Here is a 15,153-nt window from a genome sequence, read left to right as displayed (position 1 = left end):
TGGCTAGTGGCTCACTTCAGAATTAACACTAGAGCACTTTTACTTAGATAAGGCATGCAGCTGGATGACATTCATTGCCCCAACTGCAATCAACAGGCAGAAGGGACAACTATGCACCTACTATGGGACTGCAACTTTGCATAGGAATGTTGGAACTCCTTGATTCCAAATAGAAAAAGGGGCACATCAGTTTATGAGGATACCACCATGGCCTTAAATCTCTTGCGGAAGCAGTTTGCAGTTGAGATCATCATTTTGGGTTGTTGGAACATATGGCTACAGAGAAATGGCAAAGTTTTCAGAACAATTCCACAGTCAATTCAGTCTTGGCAATTTCACATTAAGCAAGACTTAAAGCTCCTCAGACACAAGATCAAGCAAAAGTTTGAAGCTCGGTTCTCTCAGTGGATATATCATAATCTATAATCATGAGTTTCATTCCTAGAGCAGGCATTGGCTAACTTCTTAGCTGAAGTTCATCCCTTTGGGAGTTTGTAATATTTTTACTATATTATTTTAATATATTTACTGTAGAACAATTGTTCTACGGTGTTGGGTCAATAAAAACATAAAAAACACAATCATAACAGTAGCATAATTGTGAAAACACTCAAGAATAGAAAGAAAAAGACAAAAATAAATTTTATTCATTGGGTTGCCTCCCAACAAGCGCTATTGTTTTATGCCCCTAGCTAGGCATAATGCAAAGATCTAAGTATTTTCATCTTTATTTTCCAAGTCCTCAACCAAACACTTAGAATTCTTCAAGGATTTAGCATACAAATTTTCTATAACAACGTTCCTAGGAACTAGTTTGAAGATTTCATTCTTGCAAAAAAGGTCTTTTATAACTTCAACAAAATCTGGGTGAATACTAATCATCTTAAGATCTTCCTTGTTACTATTAGAAGTTGCACCCTTGTTTTTAGTGACTTGAGTAATCTTGCCAATTTTACCAGAGTTTTTTCAATAGTGCTAGCGGAGGAAAAAGCCGTGCTTAGATTACTAAAAATTTCTTCCAACTTATCAATCTGAGAAGGGCTTTCTTCAATTCTTTCATGAATTACGGTTCCCTTATCTTTTAGCAATTTAAAAACTTCTCCCGCTTTTGACCCAATTTTATTACAAGATTATGCATCTTTTTATCCAAGTTTTCAATACGTTCTTCTATAAGCACTTTCTTTTCAATAACATCTAACCTTTCCATAACATGCTCAAGAGTTAAAGTTGTTTCATTAACCATAAGAGGTGGTGATCCCACTAAATTTCCCATAGTATTAAAAGCATCAAGAGAGGGACACATCAAGAAATTTCCACCAGTAATCATATCAAGGACGAATCTATACCAAGTAATGATGCACACATAAAAACATCAAAGAAGAACAAGGGTAGATTGCTTACGAATAGATCTATTATGAGCATTGCAAATCCTATACCAGGTGAGGGAGTCCTGGATTAGGGGGTCTCCGGACAGCCGGACTATATCCTTTGGCCAGACTGTTGGACTATAAAGATACGAGATTGAAGACTTCGTCCCGTGTCCGTATGGGACTCTACTTGGAGTGGAAGGCAAGCTAGGCAATACGGATATGTATATCCCCTCCTTTGTAACCAACCTTGTGTAACCCAAGCCCCCTCTAGTGTCTATATAAACCGGAGGGTTTTAGTCCGTAGGACAACAGACAATCATACCATAGGCTAGCTTCTAGGGTTTAACCTCTTTGATCTCGTGGTAGATCAACTCTTGTAATACTCATATCATCAAGAACAATCAAGCAGGACATAGGGTATTACCTCCATCAAGAGGGCCCGAACCTGGGTAAACATCGTGTCCCCTGCCTCCTGTTACCATCCGCCTTAGACGCACAGTTCGGGACCCCATACCTGAGATCCGCAGGTTTTGACACCGACATTGGTTCTTTCATTGAGAGTTCCACTGTGTCGTCACAATAAGGCTTGATGGCTCCTTCGATCATCGCTAGCGATGCGGTCCAGGGTGAGGCTTTCCTCCCCGGACAGATCTTCGTATTCGGTGGCTTCGCACTATGGGCCAATTCGCTTGGCCATCTGGAGCAGATCGAAAGCTACGCCCCTGGCCATCTGGTCAGATTTGGAAACTTGAACTACACGGCCGACATCCGCGGAGACTTGATCTTCGACGGGTTCGAGCCCATGCCGGACGCGCCGGACAGTCGCGACGAGCAAGACATAACTCTGCTGTCGGACAGTGTTCGGGAGATCGCATCTGCAGCTGCTCCGGCCGTTAACCCAGAGCAAATCGCGCCATCCGAGAGCGGAGGGATAGACCCCTCCATGGAGGCCGTACTCTCAGCGGCGATGGAGCCAGATACTGACTTCACCCCTTTCGAGAGCCGTGTCACCGAACCACTGGATTCATCTCTGGCCATGGACTCTGAGCCGCCTACATCCGTGCCTGTCGAATCCGACGGGGCGCCGATCATGGAGTTCACCTCCGCGGATATCTTTCAGTACTCACCTTTCAGAGATGTGCTAAATTCATTAAGGTCTCTCTCCCTGTCAGGAGAACCTTGGCCGAACTATGTCCGGCTAGAATGGGATGCGGACGATGAAGAAATTCGCTGCCCACCCACCACCCACTTAGTAGCCACTGTGTTCGACTTAACCGACATGCTTGACTTCGACTCCGAAGACATCGACGGTATGGACGACGATGCAGGGGACGAACAGGAACCACCGCCCACAGGGCGCTGGACCGCCACTCCGTCACATGACGTATACATGGTGGATGCACCTAGAGAGGGCAATGGCAAAGAGACAGCGGAGGATGCACCCTCCAAGCAACCCAAGCGCCGACGTCAGCAGCGCCGCTCCAATTCCCTCCATAGCAAAAACAACGATAACAGCGCAAGAGGAAATAATAGTCCATGCGACTCTGGAAGAAACAACAACTGCACCACCCCGGGGGCAGAACACGATCAAGATGCAAACTGCAAACATAGTACAGATCCGACGTCCGAACACGATGACGCCAAAGATAAGCCTCATCAATCCCCGTCTAGGGAAGAAAACAGTCCGAACGAAGATGCACGCATCATCCCGGAAACACACTTGGAGCAAGAGAACCTCTGCAGAAGGCTTATTGCCACAGCGAGGAGCCTGAAGAAACAGAAGCGAAGGCTCAAGGTCGCACAAGATACACTCAACAGCAAGTGGAACAAAGTAACAAAGTATGGTGGAAGTTACCATAAAAATAGCTATCCAAAGCGCAAGCTATTACCGGAATTCGACGATGAGGCCTTAGAGCCCATACAACCGAAAAATGATACGGCCAACTGGCCGGATCCACCACCCTGTGAACGCGATAGAGCGGCTAACAAAGTCGCGCATAAGTCAACACACGATCTACATGAGAACTTGCGTCAAAAATCCGGTGCGACCAGATCTATCTATGGATCTAGGAAGCATGCTACGGTACACAACCAAACACCGAATACTACAACCGCCCGAACACCATGGCGCATCCCAATACAGGGGTGCCGCACACCCCTTATGTTTCACTGATGAGGTGCTGGATCACGAATTCCCGGAGGGATTCAAACCGGTGAACATAGAGGCGTACGACGGAACCACAGACCCTGGAGTCTGGATAGAGGACTTCATCCTCCATATTCATATGGCTCATGGAGACGATCTCCATGCCATTAAATACTTGCCCCTCAAGCTTAAAGGGCCAGCTCGGCACTGGCTGAAAAGCCTCCCCGAAAACTCAATTGGAAGTTGGGAGGAGCTCGAGGACGCTTTTCGGGCAAATCTTCAAGGGACTTATGTCTGATATCCGGATGCAGACGATTTAAGTCATATAATCCAACAGTCTGGAGAGTCCGCCCGAAAGCTTTGGAACAGGTTCCTCACCAAGAAGAACCAAATCGTCGACTGTCCGGACGCCGAAGCCTTAGCAGCTTTTAAACACAGCGTCCGAGACGAATGGCTCGCTAGACACCTCGGTCAAGAAAAACTAAGAACAATGGCAGCCCTAACAAGCCTCATGACCCGCTTTTGCGCGGGCGAGGACAACTGGTTGGCCCGTAGCAGCACCAGCGACCCAAGCACATCCGAAGTCAGGGATGGCAATGGTAAACAACGACGCAAGCGTCGAAATAAAGAAGGTAGCCCAGATAACACGGCGGTAAACACCGGATTCATGGGCTCCCGACCAGGTCAGCGGAAAAAGCCTTTCAAAGGCAGCAGAGAAGGACAATCTGGCCTAAATAAAATTCTTGACAAACTTTGTCAGATTCACGGCACCCTAGACAAACCTGCAAATCATACCCACAGAGAATGTTGGGTCTTCAAGCAGGCCGGTAAGCTAAACGCCCAACACAAAGGGGAAGAGACACCAAGCGAAGACGAGGATGAACCTCGCCAGCAAAACGCCGGAGGATATAAAAAGTTCCCACCAGAGGTTAAAACAGTAAACGTGATCCATGTGACAAAGAGGAGAAGCAATCATGCACCCCGATGCACACGCGCCATAGAGCCCGTCACCCCTAGGTTCAACCCCTAGTTGGCCTGCCCGATCACTTTTGATCGTAGGGATCACGATATAAATATCCGGCGTGAAGGACTGACGGCCTTGGTGTTAGGCCCAATAATAAATGGGTACCATTTCACAAGAGTCCTCATGGACGGCGGCAGTGATCTAAATCTGATATATCAGGACACAGTCCACAAAATGGGGATAGACCCGACACAAATAAGCCACAGTAATACTACCTTCAAGGGAGTAATACCATGCCAAGAGGCCCGCTGTACGGGCTCTCTACTACTAGAGGTGGTATTCGTTCTCCCGATAACTTCCGGGGCGAAACATTAACTTTTTACATCGCTCCATTCCGAAGTGACTATCAAGCATTACTGGGAAGGGCGGCTTTCGCTTGTTTTAACACAATACCACATTATGCTTTTCTCAATATCAAGATGCCCGGTCCACGTGGCATCATCACAGTCACCGGAAATACCGAACATTTTTTTACGTACGGAAGAGGATGCGGCGGCCCTAGCAGCCGCAAACTAGACGGCCTCACCAACCAGAAAAATGGCAGGTCGTCAAGACCACGGACACGGTTAGACGAGTCCGGTGTTCCATCATATATGCATGAGATTGGTTTTCTAACCCTCATAAACGATACCAGGGGCTTCCCGCGTGTAATCAGGGCCAGCCCGGCTCAACTAGGCTTCTCTTGAATTTTGATAGTTCATTGACCATAACCAATTCTTCTTTTTGGCATGGCAACTTTCACTTAAGTTCTTTCCTTTTGCAGATGACAATCGTGCTACACCCGTCCAGGACACGGCACAACGGAGACACAGGCGCAGAGGTGCAGCAAGGACCCGCTCAAAGGTTTCTTTTTAGATTAAGACCCTGCGTAAACCTTTTTTACTGTCTCTTGTTGCTCACATCCTCCGGATACTCCACACAACCGAGAAGGATGCTGGCGTTATTGGCATGTGGACACGCCAGAATTTTGCACGTACCTGAACACATGGGGTTTCTTATTAAGGGCATTGTTTAGCCCGGTATATGTTATAAAGACCGAACACCTTAGGGAGTGTTCGGTGTCGCGAGTTTGGCCCTATATGCATCAGCTCCGAATCATGTGTTTGGTCAAATGTTGGGTTTGCCCGGCTCCCACGTTTTGGTTCCTTCCCTTCCATTATATCGGCTAAGGTAGCACTGGGAGAACTACTGCGATTGTGCCCTGGGTCATCCGGATGAGCACCTTAGTAGAGAAAGCCGAAAACTAACTGTCATGATATAGCGAGAGACTGGTCAACCACTCGATGACTCATCAGAATCTTCGGGATTCCTCCGCATTAACGAAGGGCCGTTTCCCGGTCATGTACGTACGCGCCCCGTATTCGGACGAGCGCAGAAGTACCAGGGGCTATATAGTAGCCCCACTGTCAAACTCCTATGGCTAAGTGAAAGTGTTAAAGCAATATAGTCTGATTGCCTCGTTCGCTACGCTACCACCTCCTTAACGGACCAAGACGTTGGATCAAGTGTGGATATGCATTTTTTGCGAACACCCCCACATTATATGCGTGGGGGCGGAAGCTGACGACTGCAAACTTTCAGGTTATACACATATATACATAAACGGCCGCACAGGAGGCATCATAGTACTTTCGGGCAAAAGTATAAATACAACCTTGATAATTCAATAAAACATTGTTTTTACAATGGGAATACATGTCACTTGAACATAACATTCTTCGAGCACTGAGCCTCTATCGAATGAGCGCCTTCAAGAACTTCTTGAAAGTAGTGCTCGGCAGCCACTCGGCCTACGGCCGAACCCTGTGTCGCAACAGTGGTGGCCTCCATCTCCGCCCAGTATGTCTTGACACGGGCAAAGGCCATCTGCGCACCTTCTATGCACGCCGATCTCTTTACAGCATCGATGCGTGGCACAACACCAAGGAATTGTTGCACTAAGCTAAAGTAGCTATTCGGCCTTGGCCCTCCCGGCCACAGGTGATCCACAACGGACCTCATGGCAAGTCCGGACAACCTATGGAGCTCGGCCCATTTGGCCAATCGCTCATTCAACAGCAATGGACGGACTGGAGCGTGGAACTGTGACCAGAACAGCTTCTCCACTTCGGGACCTTTCTGATCCTTGAAGTACTCGGCCGCATCAGCAGCACTTGCAGCCAAATCCATGTACGCGTCCGCAGAACTCCATAGCCGGTCCAGAGGATCATACTTTGGATGTCCAAACTTAGTCCGCAACAAGAAGGGCTTCCCAGACACGATATATGCAGCTTGATTCAGCTCCTCCTTCACCGCTCTAATTTTGGAGCGGGCTTCCTTGGCAGCCACCCGGGCCTTCTCCAGGTCCGTCGCCTTCGCCCAGGTTTCTTCTTCAAGAAGCTGGTAACGGTCAGCGGGATCTTTTAACTCTACAGCCATCTTGGCTATTTTTTCCTTGCTCTCGCAATGCGCAGCCTGTTCGGCCCTTAACTCTTCGGCCGCCTTTAAAGCGGCCGCATTGCTACTCCTTGCTTGCTCCTTGGCTCGGGCAAGCTCCGCCCGAATGGTCTCCATGGTGGTAGCTCCATCTGCAGTCACAACATATTAAAGATACTGGCATCATGCTACTCTTATTATGTGACGATCACCAGAAAAATCACTCACCTTGTGCCTCGTCAAGCCGCTTGTTGACAAGCACGATGTCGGCATCTGCCGCATCAAGTTGCCGCTTTAACTCGGCAAACCCATGAGTCCGGCTAGCCACCGGAGCTTCAGCCACCTACACATAAAGGCGGTCTGGTTATTACCTGGGACTACGATCCTCTATTTGCCGCCGTTTTCAACGACAACCAGAGTCTCAGGGGCTACTATCTGCATAGGGCATACCTAACGTATGCGGTACTGTTTAAAACATACATTATTTCACGTACCTCGAAGCCTTTCAGTAGACTCATAAAGGCTTCATGCAAACCGCTTTCAGCGGATGAAATCCTTTCAATTACCGTACCCATTAGCGTACGATGCGCTTCCGAGACAGCCGCTTGCCCCAGAAGATCCTTCAGCATGTCCAACCGCACACTGTACGGACCCTTGCTGTCGCTCTCTTTAGGAGCCGGATACTGGGGATTCCGGGTAGCCAAAGGGTTATCCTCTGGCCCTAGTGGATCCGGAGATACCCTTCGCAAAGACACTTCAATGTCGCCCGCTTCTTGAGCCGGGGTGTCCGGGGGAGGCGTTTTGCTCTCCATCATCTCCGGAAGAAGATCCCCCAAAGATGAGCTCTGTCGAGAAGGGCTATGATCCGGACTACAATTTATAAGCATCGGTTATTATCTTCAGGAGTAAGGTAGGATGTTTTCACTATTAAGTACTTTTCGATTACTAACAGCTCGGTAGAGGGCTGATCCCCACGCGGACATTGTGCGGCAAGAATACCCTCCGAGGCAGGACCCTCTGATGAAGATTTCTTCTTCCGCTTGGAAACCTTGGTTTCCGGATCTTCAGAGGTAGTCCTCTTCCTTCCCCGGGGAGAGATAATGTCAGATTCTTCCCTTTGATTGTCCTCCCTCGCGGAGGTGCTCATTCCCCCCAGCTGGAATAAGTAGCGAGTGAGGCTCGCTTTCGCCCTCTTTATTCCCCCCATCATCTTCCTTTGAGGACACTGGATAAGGCGCCGGCTCGAGCATCTTGTCCAGTACCGGATTGTCCAAGCCCTCAGGAAGGGGGGCCGAACACCTAATCATCATCGCCTTTGTTATCCAGTCCTGGTCAAGAGGCGGCTCTTTAGAATGATGCCATGACAAATAAAATGACAGCAGGTTCGGCATGGGATTACTTACTTGGGTAGCGGGGCGGTTGCAGCTCAGGCCCATGTCCTCGGTGGTGTCCGGACACTCTATTTGGGGTTCGAAGAACGATTTGTACATCTCTTCGTGCGTCATGCCGAGGAAATGTTGAATAGCACGTGGCCCTTCCGGGTTGAACTCCCACATACGGAGGGGCCGGCGTTTGCAAGGTTGGACTCGACGAACCAGCATAACTTGCATTAACATAACCAGACTAAGATCTCCCTCGAAGAGATCTTGGATACGACTTTGCAGCATTGGCACGTCCTTGGCTGGACCCCAGCTCAGCCCCCTGCTGATCCATGACATCAGTTGTGGTGGGGGGCCCGAGCAAAAGGTAGGGGCAGCTACCCACTTGGCATTTCGGGGAGCTGTGATGTAAAACCACTCCCGCTGCCACAATCCGGACACCTCTAGGAAGGAACCCTCTGGCCATGGAGCATGAGCGATTTTGCTTATGAAAGCACCTCCACACGGTACGTGCTGCCCCTCGATCATCTTCGGCTTCACATCGAAGGTCTTGAGCCACAGGCCGAAGTGAGGGGTAATGCAGAGGAAGGCCTCACATACGACAATAAATGACGAGATTTGAAGAAGGGAATCTGGGGCCAGATCATGAAAGTCCAGCCTGTAATAGAACATAAGACCCCTAACAAAGGGATCTAGAGCAAGGCCTAGTCCTCGGAGGAAGTGGGAGATGAACACAACACTCTCGTTGGGTTCGGGAGTAGGGATGACCTGCCCTCGGGCGGGCAGCCTATGCGAAATTTCAGCGGTCAGATATCTGGCCTCTCTCAACTTCTTGATGTCCTCCTCTGTGACTGAGGAAGGCATCCACCGACCTTGAAGGTTGGATCCGGACATAGTTGAAGGTCAGAAGCACCTGACCTGAGCTTTGAGTGTTAGAACTCGAGGCGGGGGAAGGATTCGATTGAGCGCGGGAGGGAAAAAAAGAAAAAGCCTTGTCCCCTTTATAAAGAGGGTGAATATCAGGCGTCCTCCTCGTAGCCGTTTGAGACTTACCTAAGATCTAGGTGTCATACCAACAGGCATGGCTGGGTTACCCATGTTTGTATTGATGAGAATCCTGTGATAAGGGGAACACGATCTTTGCTTTGACAAGACGTGTCAAGGAAACCGCCTCGCGTTATGTGCAGGGCTGGTTAAGAAAAACGGTTCGAATAATGACCGGACCGTGGCGTGATGTCATGCTGCCAAAACGTGTCAGCAGATTAGATTTGTGGAAATATTATTCTCTCTACGATGGTATGTGGAACTTATTTTGCAGGGTCGGACACTATCCTCGTATTCAAACTCTTCCGTAGTGTATTCGGAGGAGGAACCCGCCTTGCAATGCCGAGGACAACACTGCGCACCGGACTCATCGTCATTGAAGCCTAGTTCAGGGGCTACTGAGGGAGTCCTGGATTAGGGGGTCTCCGGATAGCCGGACTATATCCTTTGGCCGGACTGTTGGACTTGAAGATACGAGATTGAAGACTTCGTCCCGTGTCCGGATGGGACTCTACTTGGCGTGGAAGGCAAGCTAGGCAATACGGATATGTATATCCCCTCCTTTGTAACCAACCTTGTGTAACCCTAGACCCCTCCAGTGTCTATATAAACCGGAGGGTTTTAGTCCGTAGGACAATAGACAATCATACCATAGGCTAGCTTCTAGGGTTTAGCCTCTTTGATCTCGTGGTAGATCAACTCTTGTAATACTCATATCATCAAGAACAATCAAGCAGGACGTAGGGTATTACCTCCATCAAGAGGGCCCGAACCTGGGTAAACATCGTGTCCCCTGCCTCCTGTTACCATCCGCCTTAGACGCACAGTTCAGGACCCCCTACCCGAGATCCGCTGGTTTTGACACCGACACCAGGCATATTTTAAATTCTCCCGTCCCCTTTGTTTAAAGTTAACAACCTCGTTCGCGAGGGTGTACGCAATAGAATCCATAGCGAAAAAGTGGTAAACAAAATTGCACACGAAAAACAGATCTGACGAGAAAACGGCGAACGAAAAAAAGAGGGCGAATAAAATGGGAATTTTTTGTGAAGTGGGGGAGATGAAAACGAGAGGCAAATGGAAATAATGTAAATTTCAAGGAGATGAGATTTGTGATTAGGAACCAGGTGGATGTTGATGATGTCTCCCCGGCAATGGCGCTAGAAATTCCTTTTGATGTGGCTTGAACTACGTCGGTATTTCCCCAAAGAGGAAGGGATGATGCAGCACAACTACGGTAGGTATTTCCCTCAGTGATGATACCAAGGTTATCAAACCAGTAGGAGAACCACGAAACACTACGTGAATGACACCTGCACACAAAGAACAAATACTTGCAACCCGACGTAAAGGAGAGGTTGTCAATCCCTCCTAGGTAAAAGATAGGTAAAAATTGTAGTAGATTGGATAAATATATCTCGCGGGAACATGAGATAAAATAAATAACAAAAAATTGCAGCAATGTATTTTTGGGTTTTTGGATTAATAGCTCTGAAAATAAAAGCAAATAAAAATAGATCTTGAAGGCAAATATGATAAAGAAGAGACCCGGGGGCCGTAGATTTCACTAGTGGCTTCTCCCAAGAAAAATAGCATACGGTGGGTAAACAAATTACTGTTGGGCAGTTGATATAACTTCAAATAATCATGACGATATCCAGGCAATGATCATTATATAGGCATCACGTCCAAGATTAGTAAACCGACTCCTGCCTGCATCTACTACTATTACTCCACACATCAACCACTATCCAGCATGCATCTAGTGTATTAAGTTCATGGAGAAATGGAGTAATGCAATAAGAACGATGACATGATGTAGACAAGATCTACTCATATAGGAATAGACCCCATATCGTTATCCTTAATAGCAATGATACATATGTGTTGTTTCCCCTTCTGTCACTGAGATCGGGCACCGTAATATCGAACCCATCACAAAGCACCTCTTCCCATGGCAAGAAAAATCGATCTAGTCAGCCTAACTAAACCAAATATTTGAAGAAGAAATACGAGGCTATAAGTAATCATGCATATAAAAGATCAAAAGACTCAAATAACTTTCATGGATAAAAACATAGATCTGATCATAAACTCAAAGTTCATCGGATCCCAACAAACACACCACAAAAAAGAGTTACATCAAATAGATCTCCAAGAGACCATTGTATTGAGAATCAAGAGAGAGATAGAGAGAGAGAGGAAGCCATCTAGCTACCAACTACGAACCCGTAGGTCTACAATGAACTACTCACGCATCATCGGAGAGGCACCAGTGAGGATGATGAACCCCTTCGTGATGGTGTCTAGATTGACTCTGTGGTTTTTTGAACTTGCGGTGGTTGGAATTGATTTTTGTCGACTCCCCTAGGGTTTCTGGAATATTGGGGTATTTATAGAGCAAAGAGGCGGTGCGGGAGGACACCGAGGTGGGCACAACCCACCAGGGCGCACCTGGGCCCCGAGACGCGCCCAGGTGGGTTGTGCCCCCCTCGGGACACCCCTTTGGTACTTCTTTGGCCAACGTGTGTCTTCTATCCCATAAAAATTCTCCAAAAAGTTTCGCTGCATTTGGACTTCATTAGGTATTGATTTTCAGCGAAGTAAAAACAACCAAAAAACAACAACTAGCACTGGGCACTATGTCAATAGGTTAGTCCCAAAAAATGATATAAAGTTACTATAAAATGATTTTAAAACATTCAAGAATGATAATATAACAACATGGAACAATAAAAAATTATACATACGTTGGAGACATATTAGCATCCCCAAGCTTAATTCCTGCTCGTCCTCGAGTAGGTAAATGGTAAAATAGAATTTTTGATGTGGAATGCTGCCTAACATGTTCATCACATATTCTTTTCTTTGTAGCATGGACATTTGGACTTTTATATGATTCAAAGCAATAGTCTAGTTTTGACATGAAGATTTCAATACTCAAGCATATCAACAAGCAACCATGTCTTTCAAAATATCAACACTAAAGCAAGTTATCCCTAGCCCATTATGCTCAATCATCGATCCATTCATGAAACACACTCGCATATTAGCTACACCCAATGCTCAAGTACGATAATAGTGCCCCTTAGTTCGTGCTTTATAAGAGAAGATGGAGACTCAAATAAAAATTAAAATTGCATAAAGTAAAAGAAAGGCCCTTCGCAGAGGGAGGTAGGGATTTGTAGAGGTGCCAGAGCTCAAAGCCAAAAAGATAGAAATAAAAACATTTTGGGTGGCATGCTTTTCCTGTCAACAAAAACGGTCGAGTAGTTCTTAATACTTTCCATGCTAGATATATCATAGGCGGTTCCGAAACAGAAAATAAAGTTTATTCCTTTTTCCTCCATACTTTCACATTCCACGGCTAACCGAATCCATGGGTGCCATCCATACAAACACATTCCAAGGATTTTATTATTTGATAACATAAAGTAAATTCATTTTTCATTTCGGGACTGGGCATCCCTAATACCTTTGCCGTACTCTCGTGCAATGACAAGTGAATAAACACTCATCTTGAGAATAACACATCTAGCATGGAAAAATATCAGCCACCCCCTATCGTTTCATGAGCGGTACAAGCACACAAAAAGGAAATTTATTTTGAAAATTAGAGATAGCACATACAAATTTCCTTAGAATGGCAAAAGAATACCTTATATAGGTAGGTATAGTGGACTCATGTGGCAAAACTGGGTTTAAGGATTTTGGATGCACAAGTAGTGATCATACTTAGTACAAATGAAGGCTAGCAAAAGATTGAGAAGCATCCAACCAAGAAACGAAAAATCTCATAAGCGAGCATTAAGCATAACTAACACCGAATAATGCACCACAAGTAGGATATAATTTCATTGCATAAATATTGACTTTCATAAGCATAACTAATACCGAATAATGCACTAAGTGAAGAAAATGAGCATAAATATTTTCTTCTCCCAAAATAATTTAAGTGAAGCATGAGAGATTTTCTTAAAAATTTCACTAACTCTCAAATAAATCTAAGTGAAGCATGAGAGCATTTCTTTTAAAAATAATAAAGCACACAGTGCTGAGCAATTCATTAGCTCAAAAAGATTTAAGTGAGGCATAGAGAGCAATTCTAACAAGTCGTAGCATAATTTTGGCTCTCTCAAATAGGTGTGTCCAGCAAGAATAGATGACTAAAAATAAAAAGCAAAACAAGCAAAGACTCATATCATACAAGATGCTCCAAGCAAAACTCAAGATATGTGATGAATAAAAATATAGCTCCAAGAAACGTGTCTGATCTCCACATCTATCACAAACGTTTCTCTTTCGCAAACCGTGTGAGTGTAATCCCTAATGAATCCCTATTTTAAAAATGACATGTTTTGAATTTGAAAGTAGGCAATCACTTATTTCATATCCAACCATGCTTATTACAAATATAGGTTCAACCACAAATGCATAATTCAATGTGCAGGTACATATACTAAAGAAGTACTGAAGCACCAAGTAAAGAATGATGAACCACAATTGTATTAAAGACTATAAAGAGAGAGGCGAAAGACATTCTAGTTGCTGGAGAAGGTGAAGCGGAATGCCCATATTGTGCCCTCCTCCATGCGTAATGCGTGCACGACTCTAGGCCAACCCCTTGTGATGACTGCCCGTCCATCCTTCACTGTCTTCATTAGGAATTCTCGATGCTCATTGTAGTCTGGATGAAATAATTTAACCTTCATTGAATGTCCACCAATCATGTACTTTGCGAGGTAATCTTGAGTGAACTGCTTCGGGAACCACTGCGAACGAAAAAGATTCAGACATTGTTGTCTAACAACTCATTATGGGCAGTAAAAATAGAAGGTTGCAAAGTTTGTAGTTACCATCCTACAGCTCACTGTTGTGTTGGATAGAGCATAAATAAATAATTTTCTTGCCACTGTTCGTATCTTTTTGCTAATAATCCTTATCAGTTTCCTCACTTGATGCTTGTTCATGAATATCTCATTGCCCCATATGCAAAAAGGGTCGATGTGTGGATCCTTGCCAAGGGCATATGTACCTACAAGCAACAAGTCAATATTAGAAGCTAACAAGTGTCCGGGCCTGGATCTATATGCACTACATTATGGAACGACGGGGGTAGTACAAGCCGAGGGATGAAACTAACCTTAGCGGAAAATGGTGGCCACTCCCGTTGTTGTCCTACATAGGTAGCGGAAAGGCATGATAAGTACAACAACCTTAACATCAAACAAATATAGAAAAGGTAAACAACATCATCTCCAAATGATAGCTTGAATGTGTTGGTTTCAGCATGCTGTTAAAGCATATATAAAATGGAAGGCAATGTTACCAACAACAGGCTTAACAACCATCAAATATTGCAATTCAAACTGGTATTGTTGAAAATGAATAGAACGTAGGTAATGCTTAAACATCACACTGGATAAATGTGTAAAACTGAAATAAAGAGCATGTGTTAACTACACCAGGAATAACTGGAACCAAATATAGCCGTTCAAGCTGGTATTGATGCAATCGAGCGGCATAGTTCTGACTTGAACATAATGGACATCACATTGTGAATGACTGAAATAAACAAGGCATAAATGATCAGTATAATAACCAAATATAGCCATTGAAAACTGGACAGGGTCTCACTGCAACCAACCTAACAAGCAAATACAGATAAATAGGGCATATGCTTGAAAACTGGACAAATGCTCACTGCAACCAACCTAACAACCAAATACAGATAAACAAGGAATCTGCTCAATAACTAGAAAAATGCTCACTGCA

The sequence above is a fragment of the Triticum dicoccoides genome, chromosome 5A (genome assembly GCF_002162155.2).
Source record: "Triticum dicoccoides isolate Atlit2015 ecotype Zavitan chromosome 5A, WEW_v2.0, whole genome shotgun sequence".
Lineage (NCBI taxonomy): Eukaryota > Viridiplantae > Streptophyta > Magnoliopsida > Poales > Poaceae > Triticum > Triticum dicoccoides.
This window is presented reverse-complemented; position numbering follows the sequence as displayed.